Source organism: Semicossyphus pulcher, unplaced genomic scaffold, assembly GCF_022749685.1.
Source record: "Semicossyphus pulcher isolate SPU_LCO1_2020_fin unplaced genomic scaffold, fSemPul1.0.p SCAF_1, whole genome shotgun sequence".
NCBI lineage: Eukaryota > Metazoa > Chordata > Actinopteri > Labriformes > Labridae > Semicossyphus > Semicossyphus pulcher.
In genome coordinates, this window is record NW_027211603.1 from 11,262,592 (window position 1) to 11,289,810 (window position 27,219).

The 27,219-nt window shown below is 39.8% G+C and overlaps 1 protein-coding gene across 4 annotated transcripts in view; it reads left to right on the forward strand.

Annotated features, from left to right (window-relative positions):
- LOC138605332 (protocadherin-9) overlaps nt 1-27,219 on the forward strand; it is a 220,844-nt gene that overhangs the window by 158,282 nt on the left and 35,343 nt on the right. The gene's annotated exons all lie outside the window — the stretch shown is intronic.

Sequence of the window (27,219 nt, forward strand, 5' to 3'; positions counted from 1 at the left end):
GAAACCAATACGTCCTGTGCGGTACAAAGAAAGTCTTGGTTGGGTTTCCAAATCTGCATCAAGATTACAGCAAAATCAGTACATCAAATTCAAAGTTAGAAACAACTTCATTATTTCCACGACTTAATGCATGTTACAATAATAGTTTCACAACATAAGGCATCGTTTTTGTCCTTAAGTATTGGCATTTCATTTTGTCCATGTTGTTTGCTTATCAGTAAGCTATTAACAGCGACAACAGTGGTCTTTGATCATTGACCTGCTGCTTGGCAGGGTAATGATTTTATGTCCCGCCTATGAGGGATGTGGTACCTGGCGGTGGTATTCTCAGATATGTGAGCACAGTGGGCTCGGGTTAACTGGTTTTGAGTAAGGCTCTGTCAGACTTAAAAAGCACTCTTTTCACACTCTTTTCCTGCTAACTGTACAATATGACTCAGTCTGTTGACACAGCCAAACAGTTATTTTGAAGCTATTTGACACTATTATGTTCTGCACTGAGCTGTGGAGTATCTTTTTACACTATTGAAAACAACCCCATTCTGTGCAACATTTGAGATGAGGACCTTGACAGTGGGTGGTCGTAGCATGGCGCTTTGTTCAGGGTTTGACAGTAATATTACTTCTTCCTTTTTTCTGACATATTAAGACTGTTCAAACGGCCTTCTTAAACAATCAAACTGAAATGATTTATTAATTTATTATAAGTCTGCAGTTCTAGTTTTATGCAGGATATTGCACAAGTTTAAGGGTGTTCGTGTCTCTTTGTTGGTTGAAAGCTGCAGTGAGGTTCACAAGGGAGAAATATTAAAGTTGCCTGCAGATGAGACGAATCAGCATGTGTTCCTCCTGATAATAAAGCATTTTATGTTTTTGTTATAAAACCTACACAGTCTGCATTTATTGACATCTAAACATAAATCTCCATATGTATGATTTTTCACACAAAAGACATTTTATATAAAAGAGAACTTTGTTGTTTTGTGATGTTAATGAAGACCACGATGACCTTGTCAAATTCCTGGCAACTCATCAGTAGTTTTCCAGACAAGTGCAGCATGCGCACCATATCTAATTAAATCATAAACTGACACACTGACTGCCCAAACAGTCTAGATTTGATTTTCATCACGCAGACACCTTTTAACTTGTTAAGTGATTGAGAGTAAAAGTAACCGTCCCCGCTGTCTCTTTCATTTGTTTGTTTTGTTGTGTTTAAAAAAAGTGAACTTACTAATTATCCTCTTTGTAGTACAGGAAAGTGGTTAGGCTTCTGCGTAGGTTGTGGCTTTCATCTGAACTAAAGAAACATACACTGTGGGAGTTATGAAAGTCTGATGTCTAACAGTGTTTTTTTTTGTCTTATAATGCAGTCGAGCAGAAATAGATGTTTTATATTTCTTTGTGACTTCAAGATATCCCTAAAGCTTTACCACGATAAAAGAAGATGAAGTTTGTAAACAAAACAACACAAGAAAAAAATCACTTGAACAAGAGAGTGAGGAAAGCGACAATAACAGATGGATGGTAATCGGGGACAGCAGTTTCAGTCGTGATAGTTTTTATTAAGAGAGAAAGAAAGCTAAGAGAGCAAATGTGCTTTCTACAAAGGGGAAAGACCTTACAGAACCCCACTACCCAGTAATGGTCCGTTTTAAGAGTGTTGTTTAAGAGGATTTTAACAAAAGCTCTTAAATTTTTACACTCAATTCCCAAACCAGCACTTAAAAGGAAGTGCACGTGCAGGGCTGTTAAGAGCTTCTTAATGTCCGCTGTCCATGGTGCTGAAGAGACGGATGAACTCTGTTAAAGTCATTTGCTGTATTAAATTCTCCATCAACCATGTCAGATATTAAAAAATACACATAAATACAGATCTTAGATGAAACGAATGACAGTGTAGTTACAATTAATGGTCGTGGAATCATCATCATGAATAAAGGAAGCCTCATTTACATTCAGCAGTGATAACCTTCAGCTGAGGAAGTTTCAAAGAGTAGACTGAGTGAAGTCTACACAAACTATTCTGCCAAAATCAATATTATTTGTATTAGACTTCAGTCTAGGATTGGAAATTCCATATCAACGAGAAAAATATCCAGCAAACAAAAACACACCAGAATAAGATCAATTAAAAGATAAATAAGAGGAAAACGGTGGCGTTGCGGCCATTTGGAATAAATAAAATCTTGGAATTATAGGTGAAAATCTGTCACACTAATTCAAAGGGGCGTTGACAAAAAAAACAATAAACAAAACAAAACAGTGCGAAACTGAAAGGAAGAAAGGATCTCCTCTGCTCTTCATCATAGCGCTTGCAGAAATCATTTTGAGGGACACGCGAGATATAATTGCTCTCTAGTTGATGGCAACCAAATAGCTGACTGATCAAAAGCATGTAAATCCAAGACAGAGTTTGTACACCTTATTAATATATTGTAATAGATTTGATGAATGGTGTAAATATAAGTGCCCTAAATAAAAGGTCACAATTATTTAGAGATTATCAGATAATCAGTGAAAGAAATCACAGCTTGCGGTAGTTCTGTCGAGTCTCCTGGTTTTGAATGGAGACACCAGGTGAGGACTGGTATCAATTAAATCTATCCGGAGTTGTTCGCAGAAAACGGTTTTAATTGATATATATTATTCCATGGAGCTGTGTGAAGTAGAGGAATGAAAGTGGCGAAATGAGCAAATCAAACAGTACAAGGGTTTGTGTGAAATCAGAAAGGTTTATGTGCTTGTGCCTTCACCAAATTCTACATTAATTGAACCCAAGCGTCCTGAGCTGCTGACTTGCTCTGAGCAGGCAGGCGATGGTCCGTCCGAGTGCACCACTGGATTGGCAGTGACGCACCCTCCGCTGCACCTCTCCTCCCACCGTAATGCATGGTGAGACACCAAGAAAAGAAACTGTCAAGGAAATAACCCCCAGTGCATCTCGGGACAATAGCTATTGGCTGGTGCAACACAGTTTTCAGAGCTGGAGTTGTTGCATTGCAGTAAATGGTCCTCTTACAGTAAGACGTCTGCTGTGATTTGGTAAAAAGAAAAAGGGTAAAGGTTATCTTTATAACTTGCAAAGGTTTTTCCAAAACATCCAGAAAATGCACAAAGATTTGCTTTAAGGTTACAGGGCCCAGAAACATCTCTAGGCTTCATGCTCCATCATAGTTTACTCTCATTTCAGCCTGAAATTGAAGCTTCTATCTTTATCAGGTAACACGATTAAAAGACAAATCAAATAAACTGTAAAGAGGTAAGTAATAGACACTTGCTTTAATGTCATCTAGGACCTCTGCATGTCCCTCTGCAATTATAGAGCGAAGTCACTCCTGACAGTTTCTGCAGAAAGGAGTCATAATGAAAGAAGTAAACAGCCACGCCACATGGATCCAACAAATGGATGTATATTTAGGGTGAAGCATAACACGGCCAATCAGTTACATTTCTGAAAAGAGGAATATTACAATTGATTACTGGGCTGTGGGGTCTGTCAGATTGTTTGTGCATGGATGAGAGTCCCTGACTACAAAGGAGCTGAAATAATACATGACAGGACAGAGAGAGAGGGAGAGACTGAGTGCCCGGAATAAACAGAGAGGAGAGCGGGGCGAGGTACGGAAGTCATGTTTATTTATAAAACATTTAAAACAACCATTATTGACTTAAGTGCTATATGAATGATTTAAAAATGTTGTAGACAAGGCACACAGAGCAGGGAGACAAAAAGATCACTCGCACAATCCCGCATACACAGGTAAACACGCGCGGAAAGTCAGAGCCAAATAGAAACAGGACTGTCTGATGAAATTTGAATGAGCTGTTGGAGTGAGGAACAGACATAATGAGGTGTTGCTCATCTTGTTCAGACACAGGATTAAACTTCAGATTAAAAGTACGAAATGACCAAGAGCCCAATGGCCGATGTAAAGGTCAGATGTAACATGTTACCCTTTAAAATAATAACAGAAGTCATTGCTGAATCGTCCTATTAGACAATGAGGAGAGCAAGCTAGATGGGTGATGATATTACTATGTAACGCCTATTGGGGTTTCAGTTTCGAGAAGCAATTTACATCTCTATGAATAGTTTTTAGACATAAGATAACAAACAATCAAAAACTAATTGAAAATGTAAGAAAATTACATACAACAATAAACATAAATCACATTTCACCCCCCCAAAAGTGACATTTGTGCATTTAAAAGTAACATTTGTAGATATAGATGATCAAATCATGTTCACCATCTCCCTGTATGCATTTTAATGGATATTATAGACCACGTTTTTCATACTTTATTACTATAAGTCTTAATAACAGCAGTTTAGTCTTGCTTTAAACAAACAGTAGCAGAAAGGAATCAATGCAGAGATGCTCGATCACCTGGACAGTGACGTCCAATTTGAGATTTTCAATCTTAAAGACTGAAGCTTGTTTGTTTACTTTCATAAAATGTTTGATATATTGAAAATTATTCAAGGAAAGTGGTGTTTCACACTTTTTACATCCCTTATCCAAAACCTTTTATTACCAGGTTATATAATATAATATACTATGTAGGCCCAGCCTCTGAAAACTGAATTTGAAAGTCTAAAACTTGTATCATTTGAAGTTCAGACTTCAGTGTAAGTCAGTTGCTCGTCTTTTAACTTAAAAACTTCACTTTGTCCTTTGATGGGTAACACTTTTTTTTTTAAAGAAGGCTGTTTATTTATCCCCTGCGTATTCTATACATATCACACTCCTTTGTCTTTGAATCTCCCTTTGCTGACACTGAGAGTTACACTAATGTACTATAATTAAATATGCTTTCAGAACAGAGTGGTGGACTTGTAAAGGAAACAGCCTTTTGTCATTTCTATATTCCAAACATAGCCTGCACCTCACATCAATACAGCCAGTGTTGTTGCATGTCACGAGCTGTGATAGGACGATTACCAGCGTCATTTAGTACAAAAGGGGAAGAGGACTCCCTCTCTAAACTGTTTTTAAACTATCAGCAATTATTTTCTTGAGTTAGGATATGACAGGATGCATGTTTTAAAAGTTGCACAGATATGGACTATTATTGTTTTTTTAGACATTGATATAAAAAGGCAAAGTGATAGAGCAAAAAACATGGTGATCAAGCAGCAAAGCTAAGGAACAAAGTGACCTGACTTTGTATAATGTTCACAGTTCACAGTTAACAGCTGACAACTAATGTACAAAAACAATGTTGTAGTGACTAAGCCCCTCACTTTAGCCGCTCCTGGTTGCTAGTAGGTCCGACTTAGATTACGTGTAGTCAGTATGAAGGAGATTCGAATTTCACCCAAAACTTTTCAATTACGTTACGTTTATTGACCATTACACTGCCCGTTAATGTATGTTCTAAAACCAAACCAAATAATCTTACCAACGTAGAAAAACCGACAAAACCAAGACACAATAAAAAACAATATATCTCTGCCCATTAGCCACAGCTGTGCTTGCAGGACATGAACTTAAATAACCTTTAGCCAAATTGGCCTCAAATTACGCCCCCTGGTGCCCGGAACAATAAAAACAAATAATACATGGCTCCTACAAATGTATTAGTTTGTTTGTGGCTTAAACCACAACATGCTGATATATAGAAAATTTGATAGAATCATGGTGTAAAACCATTTAAAAAATAAATTAATAAATAAATGAACAATAATTTCATAAAAGCTGACTGGGATATTACTGGTCTGTATATTTGTGTATTTAAATAATTGTACTATTAAAGATTTAAACTAAACTCCTTAAAAGCACAACAAGGTCACTGGCACAGCAGCACATCACCTTTTCAAGCATCGTCAATTTCTGGATTCACCGCTGTGGTTAGTTCTGTTCTTCCCATCACATTGATCCACACCACGATTAACAATGCATTTTACAAGGTCACTTTCTGAAATTTTTTTACCTCATGTTAGTCAGACTTCCTTTCAGTGTTAACAATTAATTTAATTAACTGCTTTTCCAATTAACGACAGAGGAATGCATTAGGTACTCCCTGAATTTGTAGAAATGCCACAGGCTACAGAAACCAAGCAGCCGGATCCCACTGTGCTTATACAGTATGTCGCTTAGGAGAGGAGTTTCAGATTAAAGGGCCCACAAGGTGACAAGGTTTTTTCCCCTTCATAATGTTATCCACACATTTTAACTCTACAATTAGCCAAACAAGTGCGTGAGAAGCCAAACTTCAAAATAAAATAAATAAATAGGCAACATTAAAGATCATGCTGACTGTAACGCTACTCATTTAGCCTTGTAGCTCCATGTTTAGATGAAAAGCTTATAATTCTTTATATTAATATAAACAAACTCACTAAACTGAGCAATTTATAGACTTTTTTTAATTATGTGTAAATGAAATATTAATGTGAATGAAATTACAGAGCATTTTATTTGATTCATCTGTCCCACTGTATGTGTTAATGGGGTTAACTAACATTCACAAAGCTTGAAAAAGCACAATTTTAAATGTCTTATATAATAAACTGTTGAAACTATGAAACTGTTGTCAGCAATAATTATCTATGGTACTATGCTGGGGATTGTAGCAAGCAAATAATATGAGGCGTTTAATCTACTGGGGCAGATAATTCTCCCACTCATTCATAATTAAATCACAGTTAAGGTGAATCAGAGGTGAGTCAGCACGCTGCACCTCAACACCTCCTTTTGTTTAGAACCACAACAGGGAAATTGTTATGTTTATTTGTTTCTGTTTTCTGTTATCTGCAGGGGATAATGTACTTTAGATGCTCCCACCTTATAAGACCTCAGAAAGACATTATAGATACACATATATAAAGAAAATAATAAAAGACAGTGTGCAGTGTTCATCTTCTTGGCGTGTCAGAAGGGCTGGCCTCTCCAAAATACAGCCGTGTTCACTTTTTTAAAGGTCTTAAAAATTCCAGTGTCCTCAAGGCAACCTCACCTTACACATCTTACACTCATATAATGACTGCCCAGTGTTGGCAGACTGAAAATACAGCAATATTGTACTGCAGCTTTAAAAAAAATGATCATATATACACATATTGTTTTTACAAAAGGATCCCACATTGAATTGCAAAACTATGCCCTACGCACCACATTAATGTAACAACACAAAGGCCTTTGAACAAGACGGCAACTGTATGCTTCACACAACAGAGTCAATCGCAACGCATTACACAATCATCCCTTCCTTTATCACCCTTCAAAACAAAAGCACCATATCTACACTGCTTGGTGAAGAAAAGCCTCAGAGCGTCCCACCGTGTGCACATTCGCTTGACAACTTGGTGCAGAGAGAGCGATGTCTTAAGACGTTTATGAGGCTCAACATGACAGAACTCCTGAAACTCTTTTAGCTGTGCTGCACTCTTGCTGCTGTTTTTGAAGTAGCCATACACATGCATACGTCCTCGCACATTCGGGGAAGCTGCTTGCAAGTCGCGCTCTGGCAACACTGCGACTGCCCCAACCAGATCAGAATTGTTCCCACGTTGAAAAGCCATATATTCGCACTAGTAAGTTGCAGTAATTAAGCAATCGCAATAACCCTTTTGTGTTTAGATCCTGACAGTTGCATCGCTTTGAAGCTGATGTTTAACTGGCTTGTACTGTATGTATTATCTTAACATTAATCAAGTCAAGTCTTAGCCCTATATGCATATATAAATGGACAGACTAATTTTTGACTCAAACAATTTGTTTAGTATCGCCATATTTGAATAAAATTGCTTGCTAACCTTTTATTTGTTTGTTAATGATTGAGGTTCATGGCGGGGCTTTATACACATTTCACTGCTACAGGGGTTAGACCAGGTATTCAAGCACAAGTTAAACTGTACCTGATGAACTGTTTGAAGATGAGTGATCTTAACAGGAACAAGGTTCACCAACAGGGTTGTTTGCACTATTCATAGTAACACACCCAACTGACAGGAACAGAGCAGGAAGCACATGGCGAGAAGGGTTGAGTGGACAAGGTGCTTGTTGAAATCGCACAATGTGACTGGAAGGGGGTAGCTGTTAAGGGGCTCGGTGGAGAGGGACAAAATGCTCAAATGCAAGATTGTTATGTTCTCTAGCATGAAAATGGAACCACTTTAGCCATTAATCATTGATGGACAGGAGATGATGGATAACTCCCTCGTTGAGGTATTCTGCTCCATTCCAGTCTGCTTTGTCTGAACATCAAAGTATCTTTTTAAGTCCTAACGTTGCCAAGTATTCACATCAAATTACAAAAAGAAAATCCTAAAATCAGCCACAAAATATTTAGCTAAATGTTGTGAAATATCACAATTTCACTGGTGTTAATAACTAACACATGTCTAGCCATTTGGACTAGGTAACCTAATCCTTTCATGATGTTTTCTCCATATTTTTAATCAGCATGTTGGCTATTTATTTCATCACAACATTTTGAAAATATGCTTCAGGCAAGCAGGATGGTCACAGTGCCATGTTTTTATAATTGCTAATGCCAAATTAGGGCTGTCATATTTCCCTTGCGCCCCAATTGTCTCTCCATGGCAGAGAAGATTGGCAGCTTCTTCACTGCGTTTTACCTTTGGGCCACCAGGCTCGTCGTCGTGGGAAATGCTGGAATAGTGTGCAACACAAAACAGGAACTGAGTCACTTTGCAATTCACTGTACTGAACTTTACTTTGCAGCTCCACTATTCAACAGAGCGTTAATGTACTGAGTAGATTTCAGCAAACTGTGGTCAAAGCTTTCATTGGAGAGCCTTCCTTCTTTTACTGAATTGTGTTTGCCCTTGACAGGTTACGGCAGATATCTATGACATGGATTTTCTAGCTTATAGAAAAGATATAGAATAGACATACAATATATATTAATTGCAAAGCCTTTGTTGCATTCATGACAGTGTCATAGCAAATGGAAAACAGAAAATGCCCTTTGCAATGCTGGAAGAATGGCAGTTGTCATATGTTGTTTTCCAGCATTTTAAACATTCTTAATATTCACGTTTTTTTGTCTTATCTGGATGTTAATTAACATTTCAGGCAACATGTTTCATGTCTCAGAGAGCAGATAACAGAAACCTGTTGTCCAACGAAACTGACCATTTCTGTGTTTCGTTTTTTTAAGTTCAATTCTAAATCATTTTGTCAGTGTTGGAGGATGTATGCAGGTTTTTACTTACAGCTTCCCTGTGTGTGTTTTTTAAACTCTTGTAGCGCTCTGGAGATGTTTTATTGGGTCCCCTTTTGGTTTATCCTGTGCACACACACATGGACACACATGCAAGTATACTACTCCACTAATCTATAGGTGGCGATGACGTACCAAAATAATCTACAATGCACTAAAAAATATACTGAAGAACTAAGACTGTTTACATGTATATGATTTCATGTATACAAACACATACACACACATAAAAATCTGCTTTGCAAATGTGTTTTTGAGAAGGGAAACACACTCGACACATTCGTTAGCCCTCAAGATTACAATCATTTAGGCTACCAATGGATATATAATAGGTAACTTTTGTATATTTACAAGATAACGTTTAATTTTTTTTATTACCAAATGCTGTATTCACCCCCCTGTAGATGTGAGAGCTAGACCCAGTGATAACAAGCTTTCATTTCGGGGTGAAAAAGATATCAAAAAGCCCATAGAAACTTCTCAAACCGCCTCTCTGCTGTCTGTCCATCTGCTCAGTATGCTCCAGTTATGCTCTTGCCAAAATATGGCTGAACACCCAACTGCAGTAATTTTTTCAGTCAGCTGCTCTCATGTATCGAGCACTTTATAGGGTCGTTTGCTGAAACATATTGGCAAAATATAGACATAAGTTTACTTAAACCTTAATAGAAAAGGAGTGCAGTTATGTTTTCATTGCAAATGACTGTGTTGATATTGGAAGCCAAGGAGAGAAATTTAAAGTGTTTGGAGGTATGACCACTTTGCCACAGAGAGGAGGGAATGAAACCGTACAGCAGAGAGCCCAGGCGGGTGGGTGGGCTTGGAATATGTGCGTACATTTACTCTCGGGCACAGTCACTCAAATCGTGTATTCAGCACAAGCTTTCATACATTATGTGACCAGTTGTTGGTATGTAGGCAGTGACTTAGGACACTTGTGACATTGGTCGGCCAAAACGCAGACTGCAGCACTCTGGATGAGCTGCAGGGGAAGGAGAAAGCACGTTAGTGCCGCAGCCAAGAGCGTGAGGCAGTAATCATGATATGAGGTTGTGGCCATGATGGTCCGCGTGTAACACAGTTGAGAGGAGCAATCTTGATGCCTGTAGCAAACAAGTTCAAAAGCTCATGCAGCTCCAGGTAGGAAAAAGCAGATAAGAGATGGACTATCTACAGCTCTTTCCTGTGGCTAGTGATTAAACAGCAACGTGTTAGCAATGCGAATTTTATGCTGCCTCATGCTGATATCTCTATATGTTAGACATTTTATTTATTAAGGTAGCCGAAGTTGTTTAAATGACATTGAGAAACAGTATAATTAAAAGCAAGATTTTCCCAACATAAAAAATACAAAAAAGAATCCAGTTTTCTCTAAATGTAGCCGTGTAACACTCAGTTATATCCACTATATAGTCGTCAACCACTGTAAACACTCTGTATCTCAAACTAAGTGAGACGCCATGCTGCTTGAGTAACACTAGTAACAGATGACAAGAATAGAATATGGAAGAATACATCGTTTAAAAGCGGTGGAACATAACATTGTTAAAGAAGTAAGTAGAAGGCAAGCAATCAATTAAGCATTTTAATGCATTTACATACAGGCCTACATGTAATTATAAGACATTTGATTTGACTCATTAACACGTTATGTCATAAAAATAAAAAGTTCTCGATGAAAAAAAATAGAATACAAGAAGAAAAGAAAGTGAGATGCCCCCCCACCATGTTCACCATGTGTTCAGCACCGAGCCACAGGTTGTGCTGCTGCTGCCGCTGAGACCCTCCACACAGGCACATCCTTAACTGTCCTCAGGCTACCGTGCATGTGTTCTGATGGCAGCCATAAAACACATGTTACAAAGATACTGCCAGCGCCATAACTGTCTGATTCTATCATATTTACGCTGAAAAAGAATGACATGACGCTTTTATAAATGCTTTAGTGCTGAAATTAGGACAATTTAAAAGCTTTCTCTCAATTGAATAAGAGTAACAGACTCGTCCAGTGAAACACTGAACTCTGTGCCAGCAGCTTTGTTGTTTCTGTAGTACAGATGCCCAGCAATTGACTATTCAGGATAAACAAATACCAGGCTGTCACTCAGTCTGGCAGACATCCGACCACCTCAGTCACAGACAGCTAGTGATGCCAGAGAGATGGTGGGATGCCAAAACGGTAGATGGATGTCACAGATCTTTTGACTGGAGCTCCATGCTGCACTGATAGACCTAGGGTACCTGTTTGCATATCCTTTGACTGTGTATCAAAGATAAAAATCAATATGGAGTCAAGTTTTATTCCGTCCAGGAGATATTTTCTATCATAAAGTTTTGTTTTGAGTTATTTTTCCTTGCCATCAGTGCTATAAGACAGCCAGTTCCCCGCTTGCCAATACTGCATTCTCTCTCTTAAGAGAAATTTAGAGGGATGATCCATGCATATTCTCAGTTTTAACTCCCCTTAAACCCACTCATGCTGTATATGAGGAGTGTTTGTGTTAGCGTGTTCTGTCTGATACCTTAAATCCCATTGTATGAAGAGGAAGGAGCGGGGTAGAGTAGCGAGGGCCCCTGACCAAGCCTGTGGGTGGGTGGCATGGATTCATAAATCAGGGAGCAGTGTTAATCTCTCTCAGGTATTGGAAAGCCAGCCCTCAGTAAATATGTTGCCCCAGGATAGAATGGGGTTTAAAGGATTTCTGTCTCCAAAGAGAAATTAGGCAGGAGCTTCAGAAGTGAGCTAAATGGAAGTGCTTGCTGGAGCATACAGAGAGAGCAGGGTGCTGCTGTCAGCTAGTAAACATCGTCTCAGACTAGCCTCCGTCATTATCGCGGCAGTCGGTGCCAACAGCGAGGGTGAGCAGACGGGTGGGCTGATGAAGAGCATCCTCTATGCTGATGATTAGGCACAATAGGGAGGAGAAAATCCGACGACTGTTGGATTACACTGTTGGGAATGAGAATTATTTGTCGTCCAAGTTAAGTGGCTAATTACGGTAACTTACAATCACATCCCGCCTACTTAGTGCTTTGGGATTTTTGAGAAAACATCCACTACCAAATAAACTGAATTCAGATTGTTTTTTGAAAAGGCTTTTTTTTTTCTGCTTAAAGATTTGTAGATGTTTAAACTCACTGTAGATGATCTGAAGACTCAAATGAGCCAATATCAAAGGACAACGCTGACAGGAAGCATGAGACAGGAGCGCTTTCAATGTTCCCTTTTTTCCACCAAACCAACCGCCACACTACGATGTTTGCATTCAATGCAGTACGGGAGTAGGTGGTTAGTGGTAAAGCGAATAATGTATCAATTTTATTCACTCTCTTTATGCACTGATCTCTGGTAAGAATCATGGGGCGCTCTTTATCTCAATGTGCATTAGGTAAGATGCAGGATTCCAGGCTATCACAGGGACACATTAAATATATTACCACAGGAAAATCACACAAGGTAAAACCCCATCTAATTTTTTTATCACTAATATTGGACTTAAAGACGGAAGTAACTACTGACAATGTGTCTATGCCATTGATGTAGGTCACTCTGGGGCCGACTGATATTATTAAACACTTACGTAAAAGAAAATGTCCAGATATGATTCAAAATCAAAAGACACTTGTTTGTTTCTAATAACTTCAAAGAGGGTTACATAAAGAAAGCAAGAATATAAACTTAATAATAATGCGATCGGGAAGGTCATGCAAGCTAACACAAACAGCTGACCCGACACCATACGCTGCAGGCGTAGCAACATGTATGTGTTGTGGTCCACACAAAATAGTGCCAAATAAAGAGAAGCGTTGTGACTGAAAAGTGAAATGCAGTGAAATATTCAAATATAGCGTACAATTGAAACCATTATTGATTTTCTGTTGGGATGTCCTTATAAGTTGATAAATTACATGTGAAATTGACCCTGTCTGCAGCGGCACATAGCCAGCTTCCGTGCCGGCACTCTGGCCGGTATCTCAATACACGGGCTGTGCTGTACCACTGTCTGTAGTACACTTACTATTGATAAATATCTCATACAACCTCACTTCAAACAAACTGAACTATCCCTTAAAGGTTTAAAGACTGTAGGCTTTCAGTCAGCCCATACCACTAGGCTGCAGCACTGTTCTTTATGAGCCCAAGCTCACCTGCAGGGTTACACGTACCCAAATATCATTAGTAAACACACACGCCACACACACTATAAAATGGAGAATATAACTAAGGAATGGGATAAAATACAAACTAACATATTCTAGGAGCCAATTACTTAAAGAATATTCATATGTGACCCCCCCCAAAAGAAAATAAAAAAAAAATGTCAGTGACATTGAGGCTTTCATCAATTTCATCATCAATTTCAGCTATTCAGCTTTTAAGTTTCCTATATGAGTCATTCATTGTGCACAATACTTAGGCTACAACTACTTATATATGCTGAAATAGAGATAACCTTCAAAGGACTGTTGTCATGTGTCACATTATCATAGCTTTTGTTTTCCTTTGTAAGTTCAGAGTGAAAAGGATCCTCTAGTTACACTACAAAACATTGAAACTTATTTTGTTATCAATTTTATTAATATATACCTGTTTTATGTAGGCCTGTAGCATGTTTAGTAACAGTCAAGGAAGCCAATTGAGTCTTTGACCACACACTGACCTCATAGAGTATATTTAAGAAGCATATACTCTGGATGACAGCACAAGACTGAAAACTAATAGGCCTGAAAATCTTCTGACCTTTATGAAAACAGGTTCTGAAGTAGGAACTGTGACAGGATTATTTTTTACTAAAGTGGGCAGGAGAGGGTGGTCTTTATTGGTGAGGAAATTATATGTGAGGAAAATGTACAAATTAAGGTAAAAGACTCAATTTACGATCCCTATTTCTGTCTAATCTGATAACAAGTCACTTCTGCTATCATGGAGCATCAGGTGTTTCTACAAGCATCCAACATCTGGCACATCCAATGCCATGGGAACCGGCATTAATTTTCAGAAAAACATGCACTTAGTAAACAACATTTTATTCTGTTTTTGTGTCCACTGCCTGAAGGTGATCTATTTATTTGCAGGATTGGCAAATATTTAAACAAGAGACAATATCCCTGATAGGAGTACAAAAACCCATGCCATACTTAATCCTGAACCAAGATTATATCCAGAAATGTTAACAAAAGCTACCCAACAAAATAACTTAAGAAGACCTGTGCACACCTGAACTGTTACAGGTGCGTTGGTAACAGAAGTTACCCAGAAATAACAAATAAGAGAAGGATAGGCTAATAGTACTTCATGCAGGTTATTGCAGGAGGTATCGTCACGTTCAGACAAGACAAGAGGTGAAACACGTTACAGCCCCGTAGATTATAGATAGTTAACAAATTGCACTTCACAGTTCTGTTTGAGTACATTTTACTCCCAAGTGTTAATTAGAACTCTGCCGAGGTGTCAGTAGATATTTTTTGAGCCAGGCAGCTGTCTTTGCCTGCTTCCTCTGTATGTTAAAGCAGAATAACCTTTTGTTGACTCCAGCTCCGTGTGTTACAAAGAGATGTGGGGATGGCATTAATCTTTTCACCTCACTTTCGGAAGCAAGCCGAAAGGCAAAAGGAAGGTTAAGTTCATTTTATTTTGCATGAAAATAGCACTAGAAATAGAGCTGCAACATCAAATCATGCACAACAAGATGCACTGCATTTAGTTTGTGTAGAGAAATGCTCATTTGCATCACCTGTCCACACAAAAAGCATATTTGAAAAAGAATTATGAATGAATTATTCTGCAAAGAAATGGTATAAATGTTTAATCTTTTATTTGTTTACATTCGCCCCTTTCATTACTGTTAGCTATCAGTTTTAATACTCCATCTTCCAGATTGTTTTGGCAAACATCATATATTTCTTATTTTCTGCGGCAATGTCAAGCAGCAATACAAACCTTCAGGCCCTGATACTCAAACAGACATAAAAAGAGAGAGACAAAGATGCCAAAGAGAGGCAGTATTTATCCTGAGACGGCAACTTAAATGGGTTATCATAGCATTAAAGTTCCTCCCCGACTGGGCTCCTTTAACATGTCGCTGTGAGACTTCTCACAAAGAAAATGGTATCTTCAGAGAAAGCTGCACCTTAACCCTGGTGAACTGATCTGGGGGTAGTGAGTGCTGTGATAGGGACTAATCCCCTGCTGTGTGCTTTGAGCGGGACTCAGAGCAATACACCAGAGGGAAGCGAGCAGAGGCGAGGAACAAGCGCTAAGAAAGAGACTTCTGACAAACTGAAAAATGTGTTGAAGTGGTGCCGTCACCGTGATGAATCCTTTCAGACATCGCCTGAAAAACGGGATGGAATCTTAATGCGCATGTGTGTGTGTGTGTGTGCAGGGAGAGATTGTGCGTGTGTGTGTGTGTACAGTGAATTTCTGAGTGAAGCATATGGTGTTTAGCGCGTGCAAAAATCCACCAGGAACCGAGCTGATGCCTTCTGGTTAATTGCAGAAATTTACCAATTTAGAACTCCGAGTGTGACACTGAGAACTCCAGCAGATGTTTGGAAGGTCCCAGTTAAACAGAAAAAAATAGACATCCTGGCTACACATGAGACTGCAGAATGTTAACGTGAATTGAACAAAAGGTTTGATTATAAACATGTAGACAGAGGAATCATCTCTGTGCTAATATCATTTATATAATGTCAAATATTTCTTATTATTTAAACTGTAAACATTGACTATTGATACGTATTGAAACCCATCTTGTTAGGCCATAAGACCACAAAATGCTAATGGAAGTGTCAATTTGTTTTAGGTCTATACGAGTGAATAAATGTCCTTCAGGTGTAGCTTTCCTTAAATATCCTAATGATACTTAAAACTACGGAAGCCCTTAGCGGACATGCATCAATACATTTTATTTACCCCGTTTTCCTGTGATAACGAGTCATTTCTGGTCGTTTTTTTGGGGAGATCTCTCGACTTATTTGTCATCTTATCTTGCGATAACAAAGCTACACTAGAAATGAACAGAAATAACTTGTTATCACGGGAAAACCAGCGATGTTATCCTGAGATAACAGGGGAAAATAAGTCAAGATCTCAAGAAAACGATCAGAAATAACGGGAAAACTGAGTAAGTAAAATGTATGGATGCATGTCCGTTAAGGTCTTCTGTAAAAAACCACATAGACATACTATATATTCAGACTCAACACACTCTTGCCACTTTTCTGGTGACACAATGCAGTTCCACACTAAGACCAAAAGTCTTGCAGACAGAACAAGAGGCACAAGCAAATATTCGTTTGCTCATCAATGTGTCACGAACAATATCTCTGCGACTGATAATCTGATTTTGACACGGCTTGGTGGGATGATGCATCTCACTGCTGCATCCAAGTATTTCAAATGACACTGAATAGCTGAAGGGGGGATCAACAATTAAGGGTCAACAAAGGTGACATATTTGTTAGTGACAGGCGGACGGGGACTTTGTCAATCGTAGAGGACAGCATGTTTACTGCAGTTGTTTGGTGGATGATGCTGCTGCCGTAACTTTATTTTATGACACCAGAAGAATGAGTGTGATAGTCTTATGAGAAACTTTTGACAGTAGTGTTAAGAACACGAACAGTTAATAAGCAGTTAATAACAAAGTATTTGCCAACAAGAAGCCAAAAAAGCAACAGGAAAACTCTAAGTAAGCTGCACCGCGTTTCACCAAGGTTAGAGTGTGTGGACGCCTGTTTGTCAGTTTTAATCCGTACCATTCACTTACATATACATGAGTATCCTACTGTATTAAATTCATGTTCAGTTAGATTTCATTCCTGGTTGATTTTGTGGCACCTGTGTAACAGCAGCTGCAGATTACTGCTAAAGCAAACACTCCTCTAGCAGCAACTTTGTCATAAATTCATGAGATAGAGACAAACTGATGTATCTGGTAACAGTGCAGCCAAACAAACTCACATTTTTTTTAAATTATAAAGCCAGTGGAAAATAATTGCAACCAGCTGTAACTCCGTGTTGCACACGCTAGTAGTTTGACACACGACAGGACACAGTAAAGTTGTCACTTTGCAGTGTGCAGCATGTTTTCTGCAACTTTTCATAAGATAAGATAGAACTTTATTAATACCACAGCAAATTCTAATTCTAACTTTTTTTCCAGGAAATATTCAAGCCCCCCAGTCTTTGACTTTTCCTAAAAGTGTGCTCGGTAGCGCCCCCTATTGTTAAAAAACATAAAGCCAGATTTAAAAAATGGCCATTTATACCTATAACCGCCAGAGGATCAAATTTACCCATATATTGAACGGCGTCATTTTCGCGCTATTCATTTTGCGCGTCTAGATTGATACATTGTATGTTGCTATGGCAACACCTTCTCACTACTGTGTGTCATCAAGTTGCTCATCAAGTCATAAACTCCAATTCAACATGGATAAGAGGTAAATCAGGCCTTAGATTTACTCAGTGCCTTGAGTGAAGGTGAGTCTGATGGTGGGGAGGTCTCTGGACTAGATGCTGTTCTTTGGTTTGTTTTCTGTGAAGCACCTTGTTCAGAAAGTGTTTTATTGTTTTATATATATGTATATATAAATATTTCATTGTCATGTTGTCATTTTGTAAGCTGCATAAAGACACTTCATTATGTGATTTGTACCCTGAAAATCAATACATTCTAACAGCGGGTCAATTTTACCCGTTGGCGGTTTTAGGTGTAACAGCTTTCATAACTCTTGCCAACAATTCCTTGAACAAGACCTTTATTTTGTTGAAAAATGTTTGAAAATTGATCTATTTCGCAATTAAACTCACCCCTTTTTAGTTGAAGGATTTTAAAGTGAGCCTGGAAGGTAGGGACTATTTTTTTCACTCGCAGTAACTTAGTGAGGCTCGTTTCAATGAGGTAGAATTGCGCTGCATTACATGAATGCATTCTCTTTCTTTGAATCCCTCATGCTAGGCAATCTTACATCAGCACAGGGCTGGCAGACTCTGTCTCTGTAAAGAAAAAAAAATACTACAGACACATTATGACTGAATGCAAATACACTGAATGGCCATTACAGAATCAGAAGCAGACCATAAATAGAATGAAAAGTAGGGTTTGACAATCCAAGGATCAAAACTTTGAAAAATAATGAGGATGTGTGATCCTGCACCGTGTGTGTGTGTGTGTGTGTATGCGTGTGTGTGCGTCTGTGACAGAGAGACGGGTACTCAACAGAGACTTCAGGTGGGCACAACTAATAAGAGGTGAGAAAGAAAATAACGGCATTGAAAATAGATGGAGGGATGACAGGCGAAGTCAAGGTGAGCTGACAGGGTGAGAAGTAATCACTGCGAGAGTCGAATGCATACTGATCCTGCAAGTGATAGAAGGGAAAAGGTCATGGACAAAATAAAGCAAGTTTGAGAAGAGAAGAGGTGGCAGACACTCGGAGCTTCACAGCGAGGGTGGCAGGACGACGGAACAGGAAGGACAAACTTTCTCACTGGCTGACTTCTCAGGAAATTGTAGCCTTTTGAGGATAATGGAGTAATTTGATGTCTTTATCATCCCAAGCAGCAGATCCAGACGTGAATAGAGAGCTTTAACCTGCAGTGAGTTCAAAGGCAGGTGTGCAGGTTGTGTATGATGACGTGGTTGTCTCCAAAGCAGTGGAAACCGAGATGTCACAATGGCAACAATTAACGCTAAATCAAACCCCTTGTATTCTGCGCGACCTTTTGTCCAACCCTTGCAAGTTTTCCAAAATTTGACCGATCACAGAATTTCCCTCGCATGCGTCGTGATGTACTTCACCAAACTCACTTCTACGATATTCAAAATAATATCCCCCTTAGGTCGACGATGTCATATAACATCAGAGAGAATCATCTCCTGTATCTACAATATCTACAAATGCTGCATGCAGTCTAAGGAGGCTCTGCTGCAATCGTCTAATTCAGGAGTTTACAAATCCAGACTGAAACTGTGGTGTCTTTTTCAGAGACTCGATACAGTGAATCCATAATAATCAATTCAATACTTACGTCTTGTGATTATTTATGCATTTTTCTGTGTTGAAAACAGTCAGCTGCCTACTTAGACATACTATGTTGCGTTGGCTGGAATGTGCCGACCAATCAGAGGCTGTGCTCCTAACTATCCACCAACCAGAGGCTTTATGATTTATGTGTGTGTCAGCGCTGATATCAAAGAGTGTTTGCACCAATGACTGTATATGGATGACGCGTCTCCATCTGCTCTCATTGTACGGAAGGGATAAAATAGCCCCTGTGATAGGCGCTGCCATCTTGCGATAGTGACGACTTATGCTAACCAAAACACCACTTAACTTAGTGAAAAAACACCGGCGTGTTTAACAGCAGAACAGCTTCTTTGTGTTGGTCTGAAGCAGACGTTCACAAATATGGAAACTTCAGTTAAGTTTCCTCTCACCGTTCCTCCTCTACTCTGCTAATCTGGAACAGATCGGCTGCAGGAGCCGTAACAGAGCTGTCAATCATCCTTTTTACAGCATCAAATAACTCATTAAAAATAAACTTGTCAGAAAAATGAACACTAAATCAGCATGATAAGAGCTAACTATAATGACAGAAACCATGTTTGAGAAAAATGTATTTGACGTGTATTTTGATTTCATAGTTTGACTCATGTCCCATCTGTTAACATGGAGGAGGCGGGCTTTATGAGCTATACTGCAGCCAGTCAGCAGGGGGCACTCGGAATGTTTTGGCTTCACTTTTAGGGAGCTGTCATGTCGTCCATCTGTCTATGGTTTGTACAGTCTGTCTCCCAATAATGGTTTAATACTAGCAAAGCAGCCAAAATAATGAGTAGTTTATAATCTCCTTTGCATATGGATAGCAATGTAATGGACACGCACAGTACACATAAAGTATTCCACGGCTGTTTACTGTAGTTTCATTCCGTTTGTACACATTTTATCTGGGATCTTGACACAGAAATGGACCGGAAGTGTTGTGAGAACATATCTTGGCTTTTGTCCGAGTCTCTTACATAAAAAAAGCCTGAAAATATCACAACTTGCATTGCGTTTTTTTTTTTTTAGGCTGCTGCAAAATCAGGCGTTTTAGTCTGAAACAATCACAGAAAAAACCTGTGAAAACCAGGAGGGACTGGCAAAGCACCAATATACAATCCCATCTTTTGTGTGAAATTCAGTTTGGATGAACAAGTCAGTGAAGGTAACAGAAATGGCCTTTTTCATTTCATGAAACCTTTTTAAGAAAGCTCAGCTCAACTGTGTTTAAAGTAGCTTTATTGATGTTTATATGACAGTTAATGTATTGCACTTGAAGGATTTGAAAATGGGGCTTTTAAACTAAATGGAGTTGCACGCACACATAATGCCAACACTCTCCTGTGTTGTGAATGAAGGAGAATGGCTTTGGTTACAAACGCTGCAGAGATAAATGTCTCTGTGGCGGATCAAGGTTTTCTTGTCACAGATCCAATTATGACAACCTTTAATTACAGCGACACGCACAGATAAGTGGAAGTCTTACACATAAGAGGTGCAGAAATTTCCCCTTCACAAGCAGAACGTTTAAATATCATTCGCCGTCGCTCCCTTCCAACAGGTCGACACTTGATTGACAGTATTTTGACTCAGCTGGTGTCACGGTTGTTACGCCAACGCTCCGAGCTGAAGGATTCTGTAGATGAGCTGCGATATCCTCCCTATAGGTTTCCGTCTCCTTTCCATCAACACATCCACCGCCTTCCCTCATTTTCTCCCACCACCTCCCTCGGTTCTCTCTCACTCACCTCGCACCCCCCTCCTCTCTGCTTCATCTAACCTCTCAGTGCTCCACATGCATCACCCCTCACACCACGTCTCCATCAGTGCTGTTTTTCTTCTCCATTTGAGTTTGTGCCGTTTCCTTACTTCATCATTTTCATTCTGCATCCTGTCGCAGTCTCGCTTCACGCCGCCGAGGTTAAGGAAAGATTTCAAAATAAGAGCAGGCGACTCGGATTCCAATCAAGTGCGAGTCAGAACTCGACTAAGGGAGACGGAGATGAAAACAGACAATTGAAAGCAAACAAATGCAAAAACTTATTTGCATTTAATTTCCTCGCAAAACAGAGAGAGAGAAAAACAAAAAGGAAGGTCGGCATACGGTCAACCTCAAAAGTAATTTAACGTGCATGCTCATGTGAAAAAGTAAGATTTTGACATTCACAGCTGTTTATGTAGCAGGAGCTCTGAAGCAGAGCAGACTGTAAGACATACACAGATGTGTGTGCACGTAGTGAGGTCGCTCTCTCTTTATACCTGCTTTTTACAACAAAAAAAGGCCTCAAGCTTACACGTGGATTTCTTTTGGATTAATTAATTTTAAAGAGTTTTTAAATATTATTTTCCGCTTATTTTTGCAGAGAGTGAGGCACATAGTCTGTGGCTAAAAATAAAACCATAGGGAACAAAAATATAAAATAAAAATCCAGATCAATCAGGAGCCATTTAAATCAGTCTGAATCTGTCCGTGGTTTAACGTACTGTAGAGTTAAGCACAGACTCTGTGGCTGCTGTATAAATAAATAACATCCAGTGTGTGTGTGTGTGTGTGTGTGTGTGTGTGTGTGTGTCTGGGAGGGTGGAGGGTGTTATGATGCTCAGCTCCCGTCCCTCCCACTGGGTCCTGCCTCGACCCCTAACATCACGAGCTAATCCCCAGAAATGTCACCGAGAGCTTGGCAAGCCATTTGTTGCTTACTGGTGTGGAATTTGCCACTAGGTGAGAGTGATTCCTTTTAATCTGTCCCCCATTACAAGCTGCAATTTTGCATGGTAGACAGTATTACCCAGATAAAGTGTTTAATAGAGTGACACCCAGATTTAAAGAGGGCAATCCTGAAGGGACTAAAGTCAAACTTTTTTACTTTAAAAAAGTCAGCATTTCACTTGGACATACTTACAAAAACAGTGGTTTGACGAGCTCTGGATTTAATGGTTAAATGTTGTGCAGTGTGTACACGATGCTGTTTAGTACAACTTCAGGAAAAGTGTGAAGTAAGATTTATTTTGGGGGGAGATTTGTTGAAGCTGGGTTCAAATGAAACTTAAAAGACTTCTACATTGAAAAACCCGAAACTTAACATAACACTTTGTTATGTCATCCGACAATGACGGAAGAAACACAATACTGAATACTTGAGAGTGTTAGTTTATATTTCATTTCAAACAACAGGAACTACTTTCTTGCACAATCCCTGAATAAATGATGCCTCCTGTTTTCATGTACCCATGGAAACAGCTTGAACAAACACGGCAGGAAGAAAACATTTATTTATTTATTAATTTGTTTCTTTATTTAAAAGAGACAATACACACGAGCACTGCTACCGATGCATGAGCAAGGTTTGTGTCTGGATAAAGCTCGTTTGAAATTACACTGAACGTAATTTATCCCGCAATTGTCAGTTGTTTAATTATCATGGATGCTTTTGTTTCTCTTAGTTTCGTTGTTTTTCGGGGAATCATTAACAAATTTAAAGCCTTGATCTTTAGTTATTCTGTCTTCTCTGCTCAATGACTACCTGCTCTTACAACTGCGGCCTCCCCTTCCCTTTAATCTATCCCCCTCCATCCTACGATAAAAACAATTTGTAATCAAAGACCCATCATTCAGCCTCCGCTACACCACTCCATTCTCATGGGTCGAGGTGCTGACCGGACGATTTACACCGCGAGCGCTCCGTGCCAACCCGCAGCCATAACTTTCATTGTACGAGACATCCCTTAAAAAACATCAACCTCCTCCTCCCTCTGTGCCAAAAGCTCGATGCTGCCGAGCAAGGCAGTATAGACAGCTGGCAGAAAAACTCATACCCATCTGTCTTCTTTCTACCTGGCCCTTCAGCCCTCTCCGTACCCGAGATCAGAGAGCCTCTACTGTGTGTGTCTGAATCTCTAATTCTCACACGGAAGAGCTAAGCCGCACATGTACACCTGTTCGGCGCTGGACCCATCACTGGAGAAATTACTGTAATGTACGTCTTAGCTTCTCTCACTGACAGGACTACATGGTGCTGTAATATGGGATCGAAACTTGATCCCCCTGAGTTGTTAAGTTGGAGCTGTCAGAACGCCCGAGTGTGCGCGCGTGTGTGTGTGAGGAGAAGATGGCGAAGGCGTTACTTTTAAGTACTTTGAAATATAAAGTTGATAATTACAATGCTACATAATTATACAGTGTCCACTTAGCGTGTGGAAATCCCATTGTTCAGTCTGGATTTTCACATAACTGAATGCCTGTGTACCAATATTCACCAATCCGACCAAATTCCCTCTGACATTCTGTGCAACATGCAGCATTAAAACTTCCTCTGACACCTTCGTAAGCAATAACACTGAGCTAGTGACACTTGTTTAGTTATAGGTTGCTGTCGAGGTGCAAGGAAATGGCCAGTGTCAAGACTCAGCCCACACGTTTCACCGCTACCTGTCACACGCTGCCCACTCGCTCCGTCTCACTATGAAGTAAGACAGTGTGGGAGTGCAGAGCTCCAAAGGGCCCTCAAACCTGTCACACAGGCACATTATTGATTCTCTGTATCTTAACAGTGAGAGTCTTTAGGAAGAAGAATGGTGCAGAGTGCTGCTGAAGAAAGCACGTAAATCATAAAATCCTCAATATTTCAAAAGCGTGACCTTGGGATTCTGTCTGCATTGATCGGATGTTTTAATTAGACATTTCAGACTCTTACAAGTCGGATTAATTAAAAGAGTCTAATAAGTACTTTTTAATAAAGTTTCCAATGACTCATATTGTATGTGATGTGTCCAAAAAAAAAGACGCACCGCTTCCTCAAAGAAAACCGTCAGATTTAGAAGTTTGATGCACTCGCAGCAAGTTGCATTAACTTCCAACTTAAAGCCTCAATATCAGCGCGAAGATGTTAACTTTAGAAGTGCATGTTTGAAGTTCTAATGCATATTCCAAAGCGCATTAAAAAATCGGACCAGAGTTTCCTTTAATATGGCAGCAGCCAATAGGCAGAGAAGTTTTCACACATTACTTGGGTCCCTTGTGTGTTAATTAATATTTATATTTGTCCACTGCCTCAAACTCTGCCTTCAGGCATTTATTAAATTATCATGAGTTTGGGCAGAGGCATTACTGTGTGTGTTAGCGAGAGCGCTGCGATTGCTGTGTGAGTGTGTGTGCGCAATCTGTGACACGACTGCTCCTCGATTCACCAATCAAACAACTCCGCACGAATTAAAAAGAGGGCCATTAATGACAAGCCGTACAAACAATATCAGCAGCAGGAGTAAATTGGGGGAGGGGCGTTAAAGACTTGTTTGTTTACCCATTTATTTACATAAGTCAGTGATGCAGAGAGTTGCCTTTGGCAGCCCGAAACCTAAACACCCATAGCTTTACAATCTCCACAATTAGAGCCAGTCCTGTGAGGTATCTGACAGCGTGACCAGGAGGTGCACGCTACCCAGTGCTGAACACAGTGCTGCTAAATGCGAGGCAGCCATGATAATTAGTGTTTCTAGCCAGGAGCTCCTCACTGGCGTCTCACCCCCGCACTGACCCAGGGAGATTGGAAAGAGGCCCAGTGGCTCCCCAGAGACGGAGCCTGTCAGGTCCGTCACTTCTCCCACGACACGGGAGTGAGCGGAGGTGTTTTAAATGCCAAACAGGACACACTTGCCAGGCCTATCGGCTCTGCCTCAATACAAGGCCTGTCTGTCTGTCTGGTGTCCCTACTCTGCAGAGCCTGAAGCAGAGCTGAGGCTCATTGTTGGGGGACAGTTAACCTGCAGGGAGGGAGGGAACAAACTCAAAAAAAGTGTTGCTGGTCGGTTTGTCGCAGAGTCCTCACGCACACAAATGTAGTGCTGAATCACCCAGAAAAACATTCGTCCACAGCCACATTTTCAGCTGTGTATGTGTTTCTTTCTCTTCTTTGTGTAGTGTAATGCGAGCTGGATGTCACATCTTTTTTCGCTGCGCATTTGACTTTGTTTGCACTTATTTGTATGGATTTTCAAAATCGAAGCATGTCAGGAAAAGTAACAGTAAGGGGATAACATGGAGCAGGCACGGAGCCTGACTCCAGATCACAGTGGCTGCACTGGATGTGAGCTTAGCTGCATAAAGACACGTGTTGGCATTGTGTTTGTTCTTACTCTGACACAAAACTCAGTGATTATATGCCGTTATTCTTCAGAGTAAATAAACAGCAAAGTATGCTCTATACAGACAATATATTTAAGCACATACGGTAATAGACCAGCATTAAAAGGCGTACGACAGATGGCATGTTGTAAGTCCACTCTATTATAATTATTAAAAATATAATTTTCCATCATTGATCCATCTTAAAAAACAGACTGACATTAGTTTTCCTACATCCTACATCAACATGTATTTATTCTGTTTAGTGCCTAGAGTACAAATGTGCACGTACAAATGTCTAGCTCTATGTATCAGTAACATACAGAGCTCTGTCAATGAGTATCACATCACAATATAATTCATTATATCTACCATGAAGTGCACATGAGCAAGCAGTCATGTTGTGCTGTAGAGGATGACACAGGTTATACCATTCAGGTCAAGTGCATGACCCTTTGACCCTTGTGATAATTGCTATATTGTATGCATCCGTGTCTTACTATAGGTAGAGATGACAGCATTGTGAGGCATCTCAAGCTGTGCTCTGGTATCACATTGAAGTGCTGTCACAGAGAGAATTCACCATGTTTTTCCATTAATAATGATACAACATTTTCCGAGAACTTGTTCACTGAGAGTATTGTTGCACAAGAGTGGAGAAAACATCCTACACCTTTGTTTGCATTAGGGTTTTGTTTGTTTCTTTAGAAACTGAAAACCTTTACTTCCAAAGAGGCAATTTGTTTCTCTATTCACTCACTGATTAGACTTATTGTGTGTTTGCAAAAAAGCTTCCATGAAACGTGCAAAACAGTGCTGTAGTTTGTAATTGCACATCTTCTTGTTGTAGACAGTTTCTAAATGTAAGACCAAAACTGTACTTGACTTCAGGAACAGTAAAAATGGCAAGATTACATAAAATAAACCTCAAATCAGCCAAAAACTTTGAGCGATGACCCCGTGCAACATCAGCGGCCTCTGTTATGCAAGAATGAGTTGGAGGATGTGCTAGAATCTCGTTTGGTGCAGGAAGTAACCTCTTGTAACCAAACCAAATAAACACTGGAGGCCAATAAAGAGAGAGACTGCATCTGGCTTAATGGTGCGATCAGAACTGCCCTGGCAAGATTCAATACTATTCCACTTTTGTGGCTTTATACTTGAGAGCTGCCGGATCTAAAAGGTTCAAGTTCACTCAGGAAAACAGTCTAAAAAGCAAAGCAACCATCAGCGAGGAAAATAAAGAGTTACAACCGGAGCCAACCGTGGACATTACAATTTTACCTGTTGTTTAACCTTTACACCCATCATATACATATGGCGTTGGAGCCGCCATGCCAGGGGTTGGCTTGCCCATTGGCAGCAACTTAGGGTTCAGTGTCCTGCTCAAGTACACTTTTACACATGGAATGAAGAAGCCGGGGATGGAACCTCCAACCTTGGGAATAATGGACGAACTGCTCCACCATCTGAGCCAGCGCCGACCCAGATACGACCTTTAATTAGACATGAGCCAAACATGCAGCAGCTGTTTCCTTTAGGGCGAAGATTTTCAGATGAATTAAAAAAAAACATTCAAATGTATTATGCATTGTGTATGTAGTCTTGCTTTAAAACGTAACAGTGCACAATTAAAAGCAAACATTGCATGCAGAAAGAGTAGACAACCTTTAAGCCACTGAACAACAGCCAAGCTCTCAGTGTTTACTTGGAACAACTTCTTATGTCACTCAGTGACTGGCAAACACCCACACACCCGTACAGAGTAAAGACTTTATTTGGATTGTCCTTAATCACAGCTGAGGGCTGCACAAACATGCTGGGCTCAAAGGGCTTTCACAGTGTGT